General features: G+C 39.4%; 1 long non-coding RNA gene across 3 annotated transcripts in view; it reads left to right on the plus strand.

The window, feature by feature from the left end:
* The first annotated feature begins 2,380 nt into the window (after positions 1-2,380).
* The window catches only part of LOC128413110 (uncharacterized), a 35,205-nt gene continuing 19,564 nt past the window's right edge, over positions 2,381-18,021 (plus strand). Inside the window, exons 1-5 of one of the 3 annotated variants that reach the window (XR_008330238.1) lie at positions 2,381-2,651; positions 2,688-2,837; positions 3,819-3,991; positions 7,042-7,262; positions 10,566-10,734. This is a non-coding gene — a long non-coding RNA (uncharacterized LOC128413110). Of the gene's footprint in view, positions 2,652-2,687; positions 3,992-7,041; positions 7,263-10,565; positions 10,735-18,021 lie in introns of all 3 variants that reach the window. The other 2 variants (XR_008330237.1, XR_008330239.1) reach the window with 2 other exon arrangements.

Below are 18,021 nucleotides of genomic sequence, written 5' to 3' on the forward strand. Positions count from 1 at the left end.
TTTGTTTCTTTCCTGCACTTAAGGCTGTCACTATTCCCCCACTCCTGGAAACATTTTACTTAATCTAAAAATATATATGCATAAAACATTATTTATTGGAGCTGTAGTAAAGTTTAGCTGCTCTCAGGCTATTAAGCTATCCTTTTTCACTCATTAAACCACAACACATTTCCTCATGCATTATTTAGCATAAAAGCGTGTAACCTCTATTGTTCTTATCTAGGTAAATCATGTTTGTATTCCAATCACTTTTCCTTGAGCTTAGAATTTTCTTCATCTCCATTTTACCCAAGGACAGCAGGCTTGCACCACTTTCCCATTTGCTCAAGAAAGCTACATTGTTCTGATAACAATAAGTTAGTGTTTTTGCTTACCGTTCCAACTCCATGTTTTCTTTGCAACCAGCTCTCTATTAACTGCCTTTTTTTCCTCACCTTGTGTTCCATAGTGTGCTCTCTTCCTTCTGCACGCCACAAGCTTCTCTGAACTCTGTTCTGATACCCACTCTGCTTTTCTCTATCCACTTCACACCAAAGCCTTATGCTTGTGTTACATGGCTAGTTCAAATAAACACTGGGGGGTGGGGGGGACACATTGAGGATGAACATACCAGCTCTTCCTGCTGGTCCCCCAATTGCCAATTCAGTGGTCTTCTACAAGCTGGAAAGCAACAGTTTCAGGCATGAAGCCTCTTGTATCTATAGAGGTCCTCCATGCATTTAAGAACCCCGAAATATCAGGATTATATGATGCCGGCATTCTTGCATCCTTATCCCTCATTATGCTGGTAGTTTGGTATCTGCTGCAGTGCAAATATCATTTGAGAAGTCCAGGAATGTCCTACTGCTGCTAACTTCTTCAGCATTGCCTTTCCTGGAAACTGGGCCACACATTTTCAATGAATTCCAATGTCACACATGAAATCTAATGTAGAACCTGTTGACACAGGCTAGCAAATGTAACAATAATGTAGTGCCCCCCAGGAGTAACCCTGCTACCATCTCTTGCAGCAGAAGCAACAAAAAGAGTCTTGTGGCATCTTAAAGACTAGCAAATGTATTATGGAACAAGCTTGGGGGAGTGTAGTCTACTTCAGACACATGACATATTATCCTGAGTTACAGGTGTATATGTATGTGGGATCCAACAATGTAGTTCCTCTAGGGCAAAAGCTGTGCAGCAGAACTTTCCCTCCTCTACAAACAAATTTCTATAGGTCAGGCAATTGTTAAAAGCGTGGGAAGCATGCCAGAAAACAAGTTTTCAACCTTAATTCCACAGTGTTTTCTGTCTGAGAGACTGGGGACGTACTGTGGAAACAATGTTGTGTGCAGGCTGAGGAGGATGAATCTCAGAGGGGCGGGAAGACCTGCAACAAGGGCTTAATTTGTATGAAAGCTAACCAAGGCCTGAAGCCTAGGGATTATAACATTTTGTTAGAAGCAGTATTTATCTGCACACCTTGTATATGATTCCCAAGGATTTGAGAATACGCCTAACTGCTATTGAATGAACCAACAGTTCCACCTGTGAGGAACTAGCGTAAGATGTTTTTGTGCTAAGGGAAGTAGTACTGGTAAAGGAAAGCTTGTACAAATGATGTGAAGCTGCTATCAAAACATCTCATTGAAAGCTACACTTAGAACATAGCTAAATTACAGACTTACCTGGTTTAATAGGCCTTGTCTCTTGCCAAGAAGCTCCAGGAACAGTGATTCTGTGAGAACAGGCAGGGACCTAACAAAATTTTCAGCAACCCTTTGGGGGCATCTATGACAGATGAAGTAGTATGAAACCAGTGAATGTTTGTGGTGCAGATATACCCCTTCTGAAAGAAATATTTTGCAGTTGTGCTTTCATAACAATTATCTTTTCGCATGATTTTTTGCTAAAACTGTTCTTCATATGGAAAACATGTAGCGTGGAGGTGATGGTAAAGAGACAACAGAGGATGAGTATGGATTTCATTTCTATATACTGGAAAGATGAGATCCAGATCTCTGACCAGTTCCTTCTTAGGCTCTGCCAAAAAGGAAATCAGTGCCAGCTTCACCACACACGCTACCCTTTCCACTGGCAAATCATGCATTCAGAAAGAGGAGTGTGGGAGAATATATGTGAATCAGCTCAGAGGCACCTGGAGATGCTTTAATGTGATGTGCATAGCTCAGAAATCAAAGTGTTTGAAAGGTAAGGAATTCAAAGCCTCAGACGGCTGTGTACAATTGCTCAAGATTGCTGTTATAAGTGAAATTATCTAAGGTGGCTAGGAATGATGACAGTGCCCCATCAGCTTCTGAGAAATTCATGATTCGTGTTACCAAAATGTACAAAGCTGGAACAAAAGGTGGAACAACCTTCGGAACATCTTCAGACATACTCAGACAAGACAGAGAAGTTACAGTACAAAAACATAAACCATAAAGATCAGGTGCTACAAACATCTGAGGTTCTGCTGCTGTAGAAAAGTAACTGTATCCCATCACTTCTGTCCTAAAAACACCAATGTTACATTGTTCTGTTGCAACTCCTTTTCATGGAATGTACACAATTTATTGGTGTGAGCAAAGTGTCTCTTTGTTCAGTCGACTTTCAACATAATCCATTTGCTCTGGGGGATAGCAGAAGAAGCAAGAAACTGAAAATACGACGTTTTTCCTTCCGTAGGGATGGATCAAAAGGCAAAGTCAGATTTCAGGATGTGGCAATGTATCCATTTGGCCCTTACTGCAAGATATGGCACCCACCTAATAGCCACAATCCCCAGCAAAATCCTCTTTACACAATATGGCATGTGTTTTTACTGTCAAGACTTAGAATGGAAGAAATAGCCAGAGGTAAGAAGATGACAACAAGGAATGTGTTGATGTTGCGACAAAATGCATTCCACACCTGGTGCTCATGCTATTGCTTTTTAGGCGGATGTAGTGAAGATCTTTTTGTTCTCCAAAGCCTCATAATTTTCATTATAGTGGTAGATCACTTTTACTGTTTTTAGAACGTTGCACTAAGTTATTCCCCTTACTGGGTTTATGTTGGTTTTAAATTGTTTTTAGCTGTTGTGCTTGCATTGGTTTTAGCTGATTTGATTTATTTGTATTCTGTTTCATTTGATTTTATCATTTAAATTCTGCATTGTATTTTGCATTTTTAATGGTCTGCAAACTTCCCAGAGAACTCAGTTATAGGTATGGTATCTTACTGTAGCAAATAAATAAATCCTAAATGGCTTCAGTCCTGTATACCTGAAGGAGCATCTCCATCCCCAGACACTGAGATCCAGTGCTGAGGGCCTTTTGGTGGTTCCCTCATTGTGATGTTACAGGGAACCAGGCAGAGCAGCTTCTCAGTAGTGGTGCCCACCCTCCCATCAGATGTCAAGGAAATAAACAACTATGTTTAGAAGACATCTGAAGGCAGCCCTGTCTAGAGAAGTTTTTAATGTTTGATGCTTTACTGTGCTTGATGTTTTAATCTATTGGAAGCCGCCCAGAATGGCTGGCACAACTCAGTCAGGTGGGCAGCTTATAAATAATATATTATTTTTGTGAGAGTCATAGTTAAGAACAGTTGTGAAATAGAACACCATGTTCAAAATAAATTGAATTTTATTCTCTGAGCATCTGGGATGGTCTAGATAAAGAGCCCTAGCAAGCATGGCCAATAGCCAGAAATGATGGGCGCTATAGTTCAAGAACATCCGGAGGGCCAAAGATTCCCCACATTTGGCCTAGATCTAGAAAACGTCTCAACTCTCACACCTTTCTACATAATTCTTCTGAATTATTTTCTTTCCCTTTCTCTCTCTCTCTGGTTAGAGAGTCACCAGAGGAATGCTCATGATTAGGTCTTGCAGAACCACTTGGAAAGGACAGCACTACACTGTAGATCTGAATAATTTCATTCACAGCCGTAAGGAGTCACAAGAAGTGTATCCCATTCAAGTTCGGCCAGTTTATCGCCCCCTCAATCAAATGGTGCAATTCCTAAAGTAAGTCCTTTCACTTGTGAGATACTTACAAATAGCATTTTGGTGGGGCTGTCAGATGATACTTATTATGCCATTCATGAGGCATGCTAGCTCAGCGGGGAGCGGCCACCAGTTAACTGGTATCTTTACAAAATAAGGAAGCGACTCTCCCTCTATTGCAGAGCTTTCCACTATAAATTCATCAGCATTTTAATGTGCATGTCTTCTACTATGTGCAATCTTGCCTAACATACCTATTTCATAAGCTACTTCCTTTAATATAATGCATTTCTGTATTTTCATTTCAGTAACATGTGCATTAGTATTAATATTCCCCTTTGTATATGCATTTTGTACACTTATTTTTGGTTGGAAAACTGCATTACAAAGTTCAGAGAAATGTGAAATTTTAAGATAGCTGCATTTCAGTTCATATATTGTTTCATTACTTGGGTTCATATTATGTAGACACTGAATTTCTCCCCCGGCCGCCAGCACCACTTACAACTTGCAAGTATTGAATGCCCTAGCAGTGTCCTTCCAGTCCCTATAAGGGAAGTTTTTTATTTGTAATTTAGATCACTGCATAAGTGCAATCACCTTCTACTTTCAGAACACTTCTAAGTGGCCCATGAAGAAACCTAAACCCTTACATAGATCCTATCCCAAGGGAAGATTTTACAGATAGATACTATGACCAGTATCTTGCATCCTGGGCCCCAATTATTCCAGGAAGGGTCAAATATGTGCAGCATCCAGTGGTAGCATCAGAGTATGCAGATCTTTATGTTTGTTCTCACATCTATAGTTCTCTCATTCAAGACACATATGTGATTCTGGGGATTTACCAAAACAGGCACAACTATCTCTGAGATAAATACATCAGGTAAAAGAGACACATTTCGGTTAGTGCTGGGTTGTGACTAGGGCTTTTGTTTCTTGTGGAATGACTATTGATTCCAAAGGAAAATGCATGCTTATTGTTATAAGATGCAGATTCTGCTGAATGGAAATCTCATTCACGTCTCATTGAAATGAATGGAAGTTGCTAAGCCACAGTTTCTGGAGAACCGTACAGTACATGACTAGAATTAAAACTGTGTCTTTTGGAAGGAACACATTTCTAAATATTGATGGGGAACTATGATCAATGAGGTGTATGGACCCAGTTCTATCCGACTGAGACCAGAAGACTGAAATATCAAATTGCTAGAGCTCAATGAGGAGGACTTTCCTTTTTATGCTGTCCTGTGTTCCATCATTAATCACAAAAGATTGGTGCTGCCAGTGCCACCAACAGAAGCAAAACAAATGAGGAATTTCCAGGCAATGAACAGAAGCATTTAAGCCTCCAACAGGGATGCTTTAATTGTTTGACTGTATATCACTGAGAGACTTCATGAGGCAACTGACAAATATGATTAAAAAAACCCTTCTACCTGATTAAGAATTCTTTGAAACTTAAAAACTTGCCCACTTTAGATCAACAAAATATACAGTGGTACCTCGGGTTAAGTACTTAATTCATTCCGGAGGTCCGTACTTAACCTGAAACTGTTCTTAACCTGAAGCACCACTTTAGCTAATGGGGCCTCCCACTGCTGCCGCGCCGCCGGAGCACGATTTCTGTTCTCATCCTGAAGCAAAGTTCTTAACCTGAAGCACTATTTCTGGGTTAGCGGAGTCTGTAACCTGAAGCGTATGTAACCCAAGGTACCACTGTATTGTAATGACTCTGCCACTAGATTTCATTGAATGTTAGAACTGGACATCCACTCTCCCTTCCAATCTAAACAGAGGAGAGTTGCAAATGGTTTATTAGCATGTTGGTGATGGCTGATGTGCCTTCTTTGTTTTCATTGATGGGAGGCTGATTGGGAGGCAGCCTACACCATTTTATGATTTTGGCTATTTTTCTGCTCTTTTAGATGTGGTAGCTATTTTGTGTCATGCCATGCCTTCCCCCACACAGCAGCCATTTTGCGTTTTGACACACCATTTTGTGATTGGCAGCCAAAGCACTTTCTCAAATTCCAAATGCGCCAACTGGATGAAACAGGTTGGCAACCCCAATTCTAACCACAGTTGCATAGAAGGGCCTCAAGAGCCAAACATATTTCCACAAGTGGCTCATCTAATAAACTTTCTGTCTTAATTTGCTCCTTCCATCAGAAGCAATTAATGTCTCAGGGACACAGAGCAGAATGGAAGAACAGCTTGGAAATATACCTTTTTTCATGGCAAGAAACATATTTCCTAACTTCCAGAAGGATTTTTACTCCTAGCTCTTTGCTTGTACTGTAGGCTATGCACATGAATCCCCCCCCCAAAAAAGTGGACTGCATTACATGAGAACCCCCACCATGTTTTGATTCCTGTGCTGATTGTTCAAAGAACAGATATGTGATACCGTATTTTTTGCTCTATAACACGCACCCGACCATAACACGCACGTAGTTTTTAGAGGAGGAAAATCTGTAGGCATGCCACCCGTAGGCATTCCCTCCATAACACGCACAAACATTTCCCCTTACTTTTTAGGAGGAAAAAAGTGAGTGTTATGGTGCAAAAAATACGGTATTTAGTAACTGCCAGTCCTACCTACACCTCCTGATGCATTATACAAACTTCTGACTCTGTTCAATTGATAAATAATTGGTTTGACACAAGTTAAAACCAATTAAAACCTGATTAAAATTGTGTGATCTGTGGAGATTTGGAGCCAACTCTCTGACCTGACACCATCTTAACTAAAAGTCTTCGGCCCTGTTCAATTAAAAGCAGCATAAGCAAGAGCTCCTTGATAGTAAAACAAAAAACTGCAAGAGTGGGCTTCATTTGTTTAAAATATTTTCAACTGCTTGTTTCACAGACTCAAAGCAGGTAAAGTAACAATAATAAGCAATATTAAATCATATGACCTTTCAGATAGAAAATGGATGATTCAAGTACTTTCAGGTATTGCTTTTTATCAGTTTGTAGTATAACAGAGCTATTCCTCCTGCTTTCCGCTGGGAAGAGCCTATTAAGGGACAGACTGTCTGCTTAATTAGATTTTTTATGTGATCTAGGAAGAAGGTGCAGCTCTAGCATTGGTGACTAAACTCTATAAACCAGTTGTCCTATGAAAAGGGAGACGGAAGGCCCACCCATACTCCACTTCATCTGCAGTTTGCTGCCTTTACACTTTGCTGAGCTCATCTCTTTACCCCTCTACCTCCCATTAAGAAACAGCAGCATGACAGAGCAGAGTTGAGATGAACATTGTCGCCGCACCATACCATCTGCTATTGTAAGTATCTAAACATCCTAACTTGTTATACAGACTGCTGTCCAATAACCCATTTAAGGAGACATGTCTGGAGAAAACTATGATCTTCGTTTTACTAGAGTTAAGAGTCAGCAAGTTATCTGTACAATAGGCCATAAAAGCACACAGTCATAATAGCAGAACTGCTTTAGTTAGAGACAGAAGACCCGTGTTGTGTGCACAATACATTGAAGGATTTCTAGACTTGGACAATTTGAGTGAGTAAAAACCAGGTGACAAGCAACCTACAATCAAATCATTTTGGTATAGATTAAATAATGTAGAAACAAGTATACAGCCCTGGTGAACACCCTAAATAGCAGGAATGGGTCTGGTTCAATTACTCTCCAACCCACATCTCACCAGGCTCATGGTTTTCTCATACAGGTATATAATAAGATAAAGCAACCTTTTATCAATAGAATAAATGTATAATATAGCCTATAATCTATCCCTTAGGACTGAATCAAAGGCAGATCTCAAATCTATACTGGCAGCAGCATATAATCAATTACCAAAAAAGCACATTTATTTCTCAGCTATATTGATATAATTCTGTCACTGAGGAAGGAAAGCATAATAAAACTGACTGTTTGACTTTATAATTTCTGAGTGATCTTGAGTCCCATGGAACTGCAGACTACCCACCACCATACAGTGAGGAGGGATAAAATAAACACCCCTTTCCCCTTCCCTGAAGTAAAATTCGGAGGGTTCAGAAGTCTACCACAGGGAATTCTATCAACTACTTTAGAGACAAAAATCAATATGAAAATTAAATTTATCCATCATAATCTTTATTATGTAACAACATTGCGTATCCTCAAGAAGATCTACAACCCCAAAATAGTGTGACCCCCACATGTACCTCCCTAGTTTCTTTGCTTTTAGAACATTCCCAAAGGTCTCCTGCATCAGACTCCTTTTGACAGCGGCCAGCAAGGTGCTTCCAAGAAATCTACAAATCCCCCCTACCATTTTTGTTCTCTAGCCAACAGCATTTGAAGGCCACACTGCCTGTCAGCCACCATACTTAATAGCCATGATAGACCTGCTCCCCATGAACTTGTCTAAACAGCCTTAAACCTCCCTAAGCCATTGGCCAGCCCCACATCTTCTTGCAATGAATCTATTTGTGGATTATGTTCCGTGGAATGTTTTTATCTCCTCTGAATCCACTGTCCATCAGTTTTGTTCTGTGTCTTCAAGTCCTAGCTGTTCAGTAAGTTTTGCAGCCTCTTTGCATAATCAGAGGCATCCGAGAGAGGAGTTTCTACGTCATAATCTATGGCAGCTTTATGCGACATGTTCATTGTAGTGCAGAATAGTATAGTACATATCATTTGTTACAACACTTTTAGGGGAGGATCCTAAAACAATCCCAAAAGGGGATGGGACTTCCAGTCAAAGCGGGTGGGGAACCTGACATTTGGAATGTACTCTGGGTGAAATACCTTTAAAAACCAGTTTCTATGCAAGGCTGCAAAACTACAGAGAAAAGTCATATAACTCATCCTGAGAAGGTTAAGCACATGTTCACACAGCACCCATTGCACACTATATGACATGTCTATATGTACCCATCACAACTCTCATCCTCCATATGAAGTTGCGGGTGCTTGTGATCAGAGGTGAGGTTGTACATTATCAAGTTTCGTTTAGCAGTCTAGAGAGGTAATAAAGGAATTAGAATCCTGAGCCAGAAATTATTGATAGTCAGTTGCTCCTTTACTTTCAAAAGAGCAAATGAACTGTCTGCTATGCATTTTTCAGCATGTGGCAAAAAGCAAGTTAAACTTCACATACAGATTGCTGCAGGCTGTGAGAAAATTAAACCTGCCAAGGGAATCTGCCTCATAGGCCACATTTCAAAAGCAAAATACAATGCCACAATAAAGTCAGTGTTTCCACTGTACTGATATCTTTGCATCCTCCTGGAGTTTTTGTTACTGTGGTTTTGGCTGTAGGCATTTTGAGAATATGTGGGCTGTATGAAAATATAAGGAGACAGAGACTATCCCTGAGCTATTCATACCAGATGAAGCATTTTATTTTATTTTTTAAAAAAAATCTGCCAAAACAGCCAATTCATATCCTTGTGACAGTGCAACAGTTTAAACTGCTTATAATTATAATACCAGTAGCAAGTTACACTTGGTGGACTTTAAAGCACCCAAAAGCCATTTATGTAGCACCTCTGTGGAAAGAGGAATGGAACTGCTGCAGTGATCAATTTAGGCTTTACTTCTTGTCGCCTCCATTGCTGAAATCCTCTAATTGACCAGATGTACCATACACATGCAGCAGCATTGGACTTTGTGGAGATCTGCCTCATGCACCTTCAACAGCAAGTTGCTTCTATCCTCATGAGCCTTTAGTGATGAATTTACTTCAGCCTCCCTGCCTTAGAAGCTTGATGGCTGAGTCGCATTCAGAATGCTGTCAACAGGATGCAGAGGAAAAACAAGGAGCAACGAAAAACACTCTTTAGTGCACAAACATTTGTTCCTAGAGCGATAAAGTACAAAAGAGGAAAGGGCTCCTCTGGTCATGCGCCTGCTTAAATTCCCTGCTCTAAACAGCTATGAAAGGGGCTAGTGCCTTATCCTTGTCTGCTTCTGTCCACTGACATTCTTAGGAAAAGATGCATTCCTACCCAACTCTCTTCTCTGCAGTCTATTTATTTGCCAGAAGTCCCAGCTGCCTCCCAGTGAGCATCCATGTTTGGAAAGGTGACATACTGGGAGTTGCTGAATAGCTGTTGGGTTTGGCCATGGTAAGCAGTCTGGACTGAAGTGAGACGGGAACCAGGAGCCCAGAATGCTGAGGTCAGAGGACAAAATGAGAAAGCAAGACCAGAGAACAATCCAGGAGTCAGTTTCAAACAGCAGTCGGAATCAGAGGGTAAACCAAAGGCAGGTCCAGAGAACATGCCAGGAGTTGAGATTGAAGAGTTATCAGTAGGAGAGGAGAACAGCATAAGCAGCATTGCAGTAAAAGAGCAAAGAATCAGGACTAAAGCATGTACAGGACCCCAAAGGCATACCAAAATGCAGTAAGACTTTTCACTGTCTTCCAGTGAGACAGGAAGGAGCTAAATGGTCCGTCTGGGTGGACGGAGCTACAATTATCTTTCCTGAGAGGCTGCCATTGCATAGCATTCCATAGAGGGCAAAATTCTTCACACTATCATTACTCCTTGGTGGGTGGCCACCAGGTATCGCTGCATGTTTGCAGACATGACTGTAGGGCCTTCTTTATTAAATAAATTGCTCTTTTTTTCAGTACTCCACACATGGGGATAAGAATATTAGCCTGCTGTGAGAATTACTGATAAAATGAATGTGAAGTGCTTTGAGCATTCAGGAAATGAGGTTTGGCTATTATAATTAAAAATACTCAACAAAGGATCATCACAGATATACTGAAAGAAACATAAGGAAAATAATGAGGGGTATTGTTAAAAGTTTCACATCCACCATACTTTTATTTTCATTTCTCTGAACACTAACCTCTGGGAATTATTTTTCTATCAAAAACACTATTTTTATCTTATTGCGTCTTCATTGCTCATCTGTATTCATCTTTGGTTTATTCTATGTAATGAATTCATGACAAGCCTCCAAGGCACAATAATACTGTGCACATCTCCCACAGCTTCCATTCAGGGCTCACCAATTGCTTTGCTAACTTCAAATTAGGCTCACTAAAGTGAGGACAAAAAAAAAAAATCTCAATTTTTTATTGATGGGGAAGCGGCTTTGACTTGAGTAAGTGACTCACTGACTTGGCAGTGAGCAGATACTATAAGTAAGTAAGTAAGTAAGTAAGTAAGTAAGTAAGGCCATTGGTTAAGTTGAGGTGCTCCACCAGGACAGCAAGGATGAGTTTAACCTGCAAAGCTTAAGTTAACTGTGAAGCTTAGTTGCTACTGGTTTTATGGACTTGGAAATCCCATTCTCCACTTGATGTTGATGATTGATTTACAGAACTTCTAGAACTGGCATCCTGACAGCAAGTGACATATGTCACAAATTTAATGGCAGGTGGGATACCTTTCTGGAGAGCTTTCTTTACAACAGTAGTCTCCAAACAGCAGCTGTGATTTAGTACTCTGGCTCCTTGCTCAATTGATGTAGGAAAAAAGGACCTTCCACTACCTTCTTCTTGCTTCCCTTTCATCTTCATCTGTCTTGTTCTTTATCTTTCTACTTATCCACTTGAAAAGAGCAAACTTTCTTTTCAGTAATAAGGACTGTAGCAAGAAGGACATTATTTATTATTTGAAGCTTCTGTACTTTCTGAAAGCTTTGTATCACCCAACAAGAAGATAGATTTGCTTTGAAACTTTTGGATTAACTTGGTTATTCCTTTTCTATTTCATTTTTATTATCATTTATTGTTTTATATCATAAAAAGTCTCAATAAATCTAGAGACATTAATAAAGTAATGAGGCAGAACCTTGCTAATAAGGAGGCAGTGCAGGATGTCAGCGAAGAACATTCTTTCTGATTACATTTTAGGAAAGCAAAACTATAGAAAACTGTATAAAATAAATATATGTCTATGAACACACTAAATATACTAACTACATCCAAAATCACACAAAAACTGACACATCCGGAGTCGGCGCCATCGGCAATGGCGGATTCCCTCTAACTTTGAGGGAGTTAGCTCCGCGGAAATCGGGTCTTGCCGCTACGGCGAAGCGGGGACCCTTCAAAAAACCACAGGCGGGTGAAGCCTGTGACCGTGGGACTCGGCGGGCACCTTCAGCGCCCCCCCCCCAATTTGCAAAGGAACCCAGCTACGGGCTCCGGAGCGAAATGGGGCGAGTGGCGCGGTGCTGAGAGTCAATTGCTTCTTCCGTGGAGTGAAGCCGCACAGCTGTTGTCGGAGAGCGCTGACTTTTTTCCTGTGACAATTCGGCTATCAAAACAACTACTGGGAGTAGGTTGAACTTAAAGATTTGAAAATAAGGGAAGAAAAAGCACTAATTTGGCACCGAAACGGGAAGGCGTAAACAGGAAGTTCGCCTTCCGTTTCTTGTAAACAGATCAAAGCAAAGATCATCTAAACTAAGACCTGGAAAATCGCTTTAAAAGGACTTAAATCCTAACATCAAGACAAGAGATCTCCCTCCCCGAGTTGCAGGAGAGGGGAGGGAAGAGGGAGAAGTATTTTTGCCTGCAAAAAGAGAGGAAAAGAAACAAAGACCACCGCTTAATGCCTGGGAACGGGCTGTCAAGCGTCAATAAGATTGCCGTACTGTGAATTGCGCTGTTTATGGATATTGTAACCTTTTGACAGTTAACTCTGCAAGAGAGATACTTTGATTCTGACTGGTTTCTCCGGACTTTAAGGAACTGTAAAGTAACTGAAATTGAAATTGAAACGGTTGTTTACTTTGTTAAATGGGGGACTTGGAAAAGTTACTTTAATGCAACAAGAATTGACTGTTACTGTGTCCCCCTCTATAGGAACTTTGAAATTGTTACAACTGGCCAGGGAATTTTCCACTTTAAACTGGCCAGGGGAATTTTCCACAGCAAAACAAATTCCAGCCGTGGGATTGACCTTGAGCTTCAGATAAAGTGTTATGGCAGACTTGCCTCAGGAAAAAACAACAAGATCTGGTAAAATTCGGCAGCAGCGAAGAGCATCAGCATCTGGCCCTTCTGCACCACCAGGGGCAGCATCTGTTCAAGTTGGGCCAAAAGGAATGGCATCTGAAGATGTTTTAGCTGTGGCATTAGGCAAAATTAATGAATCTTTGGAAAAACTGAGTAAACAAGTAGCTGAAGCAACAACTATAATTGATCAAAACACTACAAGCATCAATAATTTGGGACAGAAGGTGAACTCTAACACAGAATCTATTGAGAAATTGCTGCAGGAATCTACTTTGACCCGAAAGACAGCTGAAGAAGCAAAGGAAAAAGCACTGGCCGTAGAGGAAAAGATACCACCGATATGTAGGCAACTTGAGGACCACAGGTCGATGTTATCCATGATTGAACTGAAGGAAAGACAGACAAATTTAAGGATCAGGGCGGTACCTGAACTTGAGAAAGATAACCTAAGTGACTTTCTTATGCAGGAATTTGCAGACTTTTGGAACCTAGATTCAGAGAAGCAAGATATAAAGATAGTAAGCGCTTTCAGGCTTGGAAGAGGGGGGAGAAAGATCAGGGTGAGAGACTGTTTGATTACCCTCCGAACAAAAGAGGAGAGAGACAAAATACTGAGTCTGCATTTTCAGAAGACCTTGGAAATACATCAATCAAGAGTGGAGATATTTAAAGACATTCCGAAATACCTTCTGGATCTTAGGTCTAACTACGGAGATCTGGTGACCCTGTTGAGAAGTAATAGAATTGTTTTCAGGTGGGAATTCCCTCAAGGCCTATCTTTTACTTTCAAAGGAAGAAAGATAAAAATAAGATCAGTGGATGGTAAAGAAAGATTTTTGAAAGATTACGGAGAAGATTTGCAGAAAGAATCTGAAGAAGAGCCAAGAGCATTAAAACCAGGAATACTAGACATAGCATCACTATCCTTTGGATTGGACAACTCAGAGAAAGTGATACCACCGACAGAACAAGAGCAATTGCTAGGTGCAGTTGGAGGAAAAGTAAAGTAACCACGCCATGGCTCTGCAACTATTAAGTTGGAATATTAATGGTTTTAACTCCCTGGAGAAGAGGAAAAAAGTCTTTCATTTATTGAAAAAGGAACAATTGGACTTGATTTGTTTACAGGAAACACATGTGATAAGGCTACATAGGAAAGTATTGATTAATAAAAGACTGGGTCAAGAGTTTATTTCATCAGATAAGGTTAAAAAAAGAGGAGTAGTGATTTATGCTAAAGAGAGCCTATCACCGAAATTTATTTTTAAAGATGACCAAGGAAGATTCGTGGCAATTGAAATTCAAACACAAGGAGAGAAATTTTTGATAGTAGGAGTTTATGTACCAAATGAGGGGAAATCTGAATTTTTTAAAAAGTTGCATGAGACATTGCTGGACTATATGGATTACAACAATATCATGATGGGAGATATGAATGGAGTGGTATCCACAAATATGGACAAGGCACAGAGACAGGTAGTTACTAAGGATGGCAGACTACCAAAAACCTTTTTTGAGATGACTGACAATATGGACTTAATTGACATCTGGAGAACAAAGAATCCCCTGGGTAGAGAGGGAACTTTCTTCTCTGAAGCCAAAATGACATGGACAAGAATTGACCAAATCTGGATAACTAGAGGACTGGCTCCTAAGACTCGAAAAGTGGAAATTTGCCCTAAAACTTGCTCCGACCATAATGCTGTGAAAATGGAGATGAAACTAACACCAACTGGTTCCTTCAGATGGAGGATGAATGACACCTTGTTTAGAGACGAAGAGGTTACTAAGAAGGCCCAAAAAACCTTGAGAGACTATTTTGAGATAAATATGAACACTACCATTGAAAAAAGAGTAATCTGGGACGCAAGCAAAGCGGTTATGAGGGGGTTTCTAATTCAACAGAATGTATTAAAGAAGAGAACTCAAAATGAGAAAAAAGACAAAATTTTGGAAAAAATAAAAGAGGGCGAGAAGAAACTGAGAGCGAAACCAAAGTCACAAGAGATTCTGAGAGAAATAAAGTTATATCAAGTCCAATATATGAAAATGATGAATCAGGAAATAGAATGGAAAATTAAACAGATGAGACAAAGGACATTTGAATCGGCTAATAAATGTGGAAAACTGTTAGCTTGGCAAATGAAAAAAAGACAAAAACTTAACACCATTACTAATTTGGAAGTGGAAGGAAAGAATATTCAGAATCCAGTGGAAATTAGAAAATGTTTCCAGAGGTATTTTAAACAGTTATATACACAAGGGCCACAGAAAGAGTTTGATATAGACCAATTCTTAAAAACAAATGGATTACAAAAAATCTCTCAAGAAAACAAGTTAATGTTGAACCATAAAATCACAGAACAGGAGGTAGAAGGTGCCATCCAGAATATGCAGTTGGGCAAATCTCCAGGGCCGGATGGCTTAACCTCAAAATACTATAGATCTTTGAAAGATTGGATAATTCAACCACTAAAGGAGGTTTGTAATGAAATTTTGGAGGGGGAAAAAGCGCCAGAGTCGTGGAAGGAAGCTTATATTACACTTATACCGAAAACTGAGTCTGAAAAGACACAACTTAAGAACTACCGCCCCATATCCCTGCTTAATGTGGATTACAAAATTTTTGCAGACATTTTGGCTAAAAGATTAAAAAAAGTATTAGTGGAGGAGATACATAAAGACCAAGCTGGCTTTCTCCCGGGCAGACACTTGTCTGACAACACGAGAAATATAATTAATATTTTGGAAAAACTGCAAGTGAATATTAATACTAAAGCAGTCTTAATATTTGTAGATGCGGAGAAAGCTTTTGACAATATCTCTTGGAGTTTTATGAAGAAAAATCTTCAGGGGATGGGGGTTGGTCAAGGTTTTGAGAATGGTATAGGTGCAATTTACTCAGAACAAAAGGCCAAACTAATTGTTAACAATGTGGTAACAGAGGAATTTAAGATAGAGAAAGGGACACGACAAGGCTGCCCAATTTCCCCATTGCTCTTTATTTCGGTCCTGGAGGTTTTGCTAAATATGATCAGAAGGGACCGTCTGATTAAAGGTATACAGGTCGGAGCCAAACAGTACAAATTGAAAGCTTTTTCAGATGACTTAGTACTGACGCTACAGGAGCCAGAATCTAGTACTAAAAGAGTATTAGAACTGATTCAAGAATTTGGTCATGTGGCAGGATTTAAGTTGAACAAGTTAAAAACTAAGGTTCTTGAGAAAAACTTAACACCGATTAAGAAAGAGAGGTTTCAGAAGGAGACAGGTTTAACTTTGGTAAAGAAAGTAAAATACCTGGGGGTTAATATGACCGCTAAGAATTAAAGATAATTATGAGAAATGTTGGTCAGAAGTGAAAAAGGATCTAGAAATATGGTCAAATTTGAAGCTTTCCTTGTTAGGTCGAATTGCTGTTATAAAGATGAATGTATTGCCAAGAATGTTATTTTTGTTTCAATCATTGCAAATTTTGGACAAAATGGACTGTTTCAAGAAGTGGCAGAGAGACATTTCTAGATTTGTTTGGCAGGGCAAGAAGCCCAGAATAAAATTTAAAATACTAACTGATGTAAAGGAAAGAGGTGGATTTGCCCTGCCAGACCTTAAACTCTATTATGAATCAGCAGCATTTTGCTGGCTGAAAGAATGGCTGCTTCTTGAGAACACAGACATTTTGGATTTAGAAGGTTTTAATAATGTTTTTGGGTGGCATGCATATTTGTGGTATGACAAGGTTAAAGCACACAAAGCATTTAAAAACCATATTGTCAGGAAAGCATTGTTTAATGTCTGGATAAGATATAAGGACCTACTTGAAAATAAAACCCCAAGGTGGTTGTCACTGATGGAAGCGAAGGCTCAGAAAAAAGCTCAATATGGAGGCCAAATAGCCGAAATATTGGGAAATTCTGGAACAAGAAGGAGACAAATTGAAATTGCAGAGTTTTGAGAAACTAAAAGATAAAGTGCGAGACTGGCTTCATTATTATCAAATAAGGGAGGCTTACAATTTGGACAAAAAAATTGGCTTCCAGGTGGAAAAATCAAAATTGGAAACAGAACTATTAGACCCCAAAACGAAGATACTATCATGAATGTATAACTTGCTGTTGAAATGGAATACTCAGGATGAAACGGTTAAATCTGCTATGATTAAATGGGCACAAGATGTTGGACATAACATTATGTTTGCTGACTAGGAACAGTTGTGGACCACAGGTATGAAATTCACGGCATGTAATGCCTTAAGAGAGAATATTATGAAAATGATATACAGGTGGTACATGACACCAGTCAAGCTTGCAAAAATCTATCATTTGCCCGATAATAAATGTTGGAAATGTAAAGATAGTGAAGGTACATTCTTTCACCTTTTGTGGACGTGCCCAAGGATTAAAGCTTTCTGGGAGATGATATATAATGAAATGAAAAAGGTATTTAAATATACCTTCTTGAAGAAACCAGAGGCCTTTCTCTTGGGCATGGTCGGCCAATTGGTGTTAAAGAAGGATAGAACTTTCTTTATGTACGCTACAACAGCAGCAAGAATACTCATTGCAAAGTACTGGAAGACACAAGATCTACCCACTCTGGAAGAATGGCAGATGAAAGTGATAGACTATATGGAATTGGCAGAAATGACTGGCAGAATCCGAGACCAGGGAGAAGAGTCGGTGGAAGAAGATTGGAAGAAATTCAAAGACTATTTGCAGAAACATTGTAAAATTAATGAATGTTAAAATGATGTTGGATTGAAATCAGGCGGCCTTAGCAACAAGGTTAATAAGAATATGTAAAAATGGATTGATAACGGGTGAAAATATAAAGTTATAATATGTTGAGATATAGAATTAAGATAAAAGAAAGAGGGTAAGGATTTGCTGAATTAACCATGTGAACGGGAATACAAAAAAGGGAGGTGTGAGGAGGTCAGGGAAACAAGTAAATGAAAGGCAAGACATTGAAAGATGGATTTATTTTTAATTGTTTCTTTTCTCTTTTTTATTCTGTATTTTGTATTTTTTGTTTTCTTTTTTCTATTTTCTTATCACTTTTGTAACTTCTTTTGAAATTTTAATAAAATATCATTTAAAAAACAAAA

Source organism: Podarcis raffonei, chromosome 4 (assembly GCF_027172205.1).
Source record: "Podarcis raffonei isolate rPodRaf1 chromosome 4, rPodRaf1.pri, whole genome shotgun sequence".
Lineage (NCBI taxonomy): Eukaryota > Metazoa > Chordata > Lepidosauria > Squamata > Lacertidae > Podarcis > Podarcis raffonei.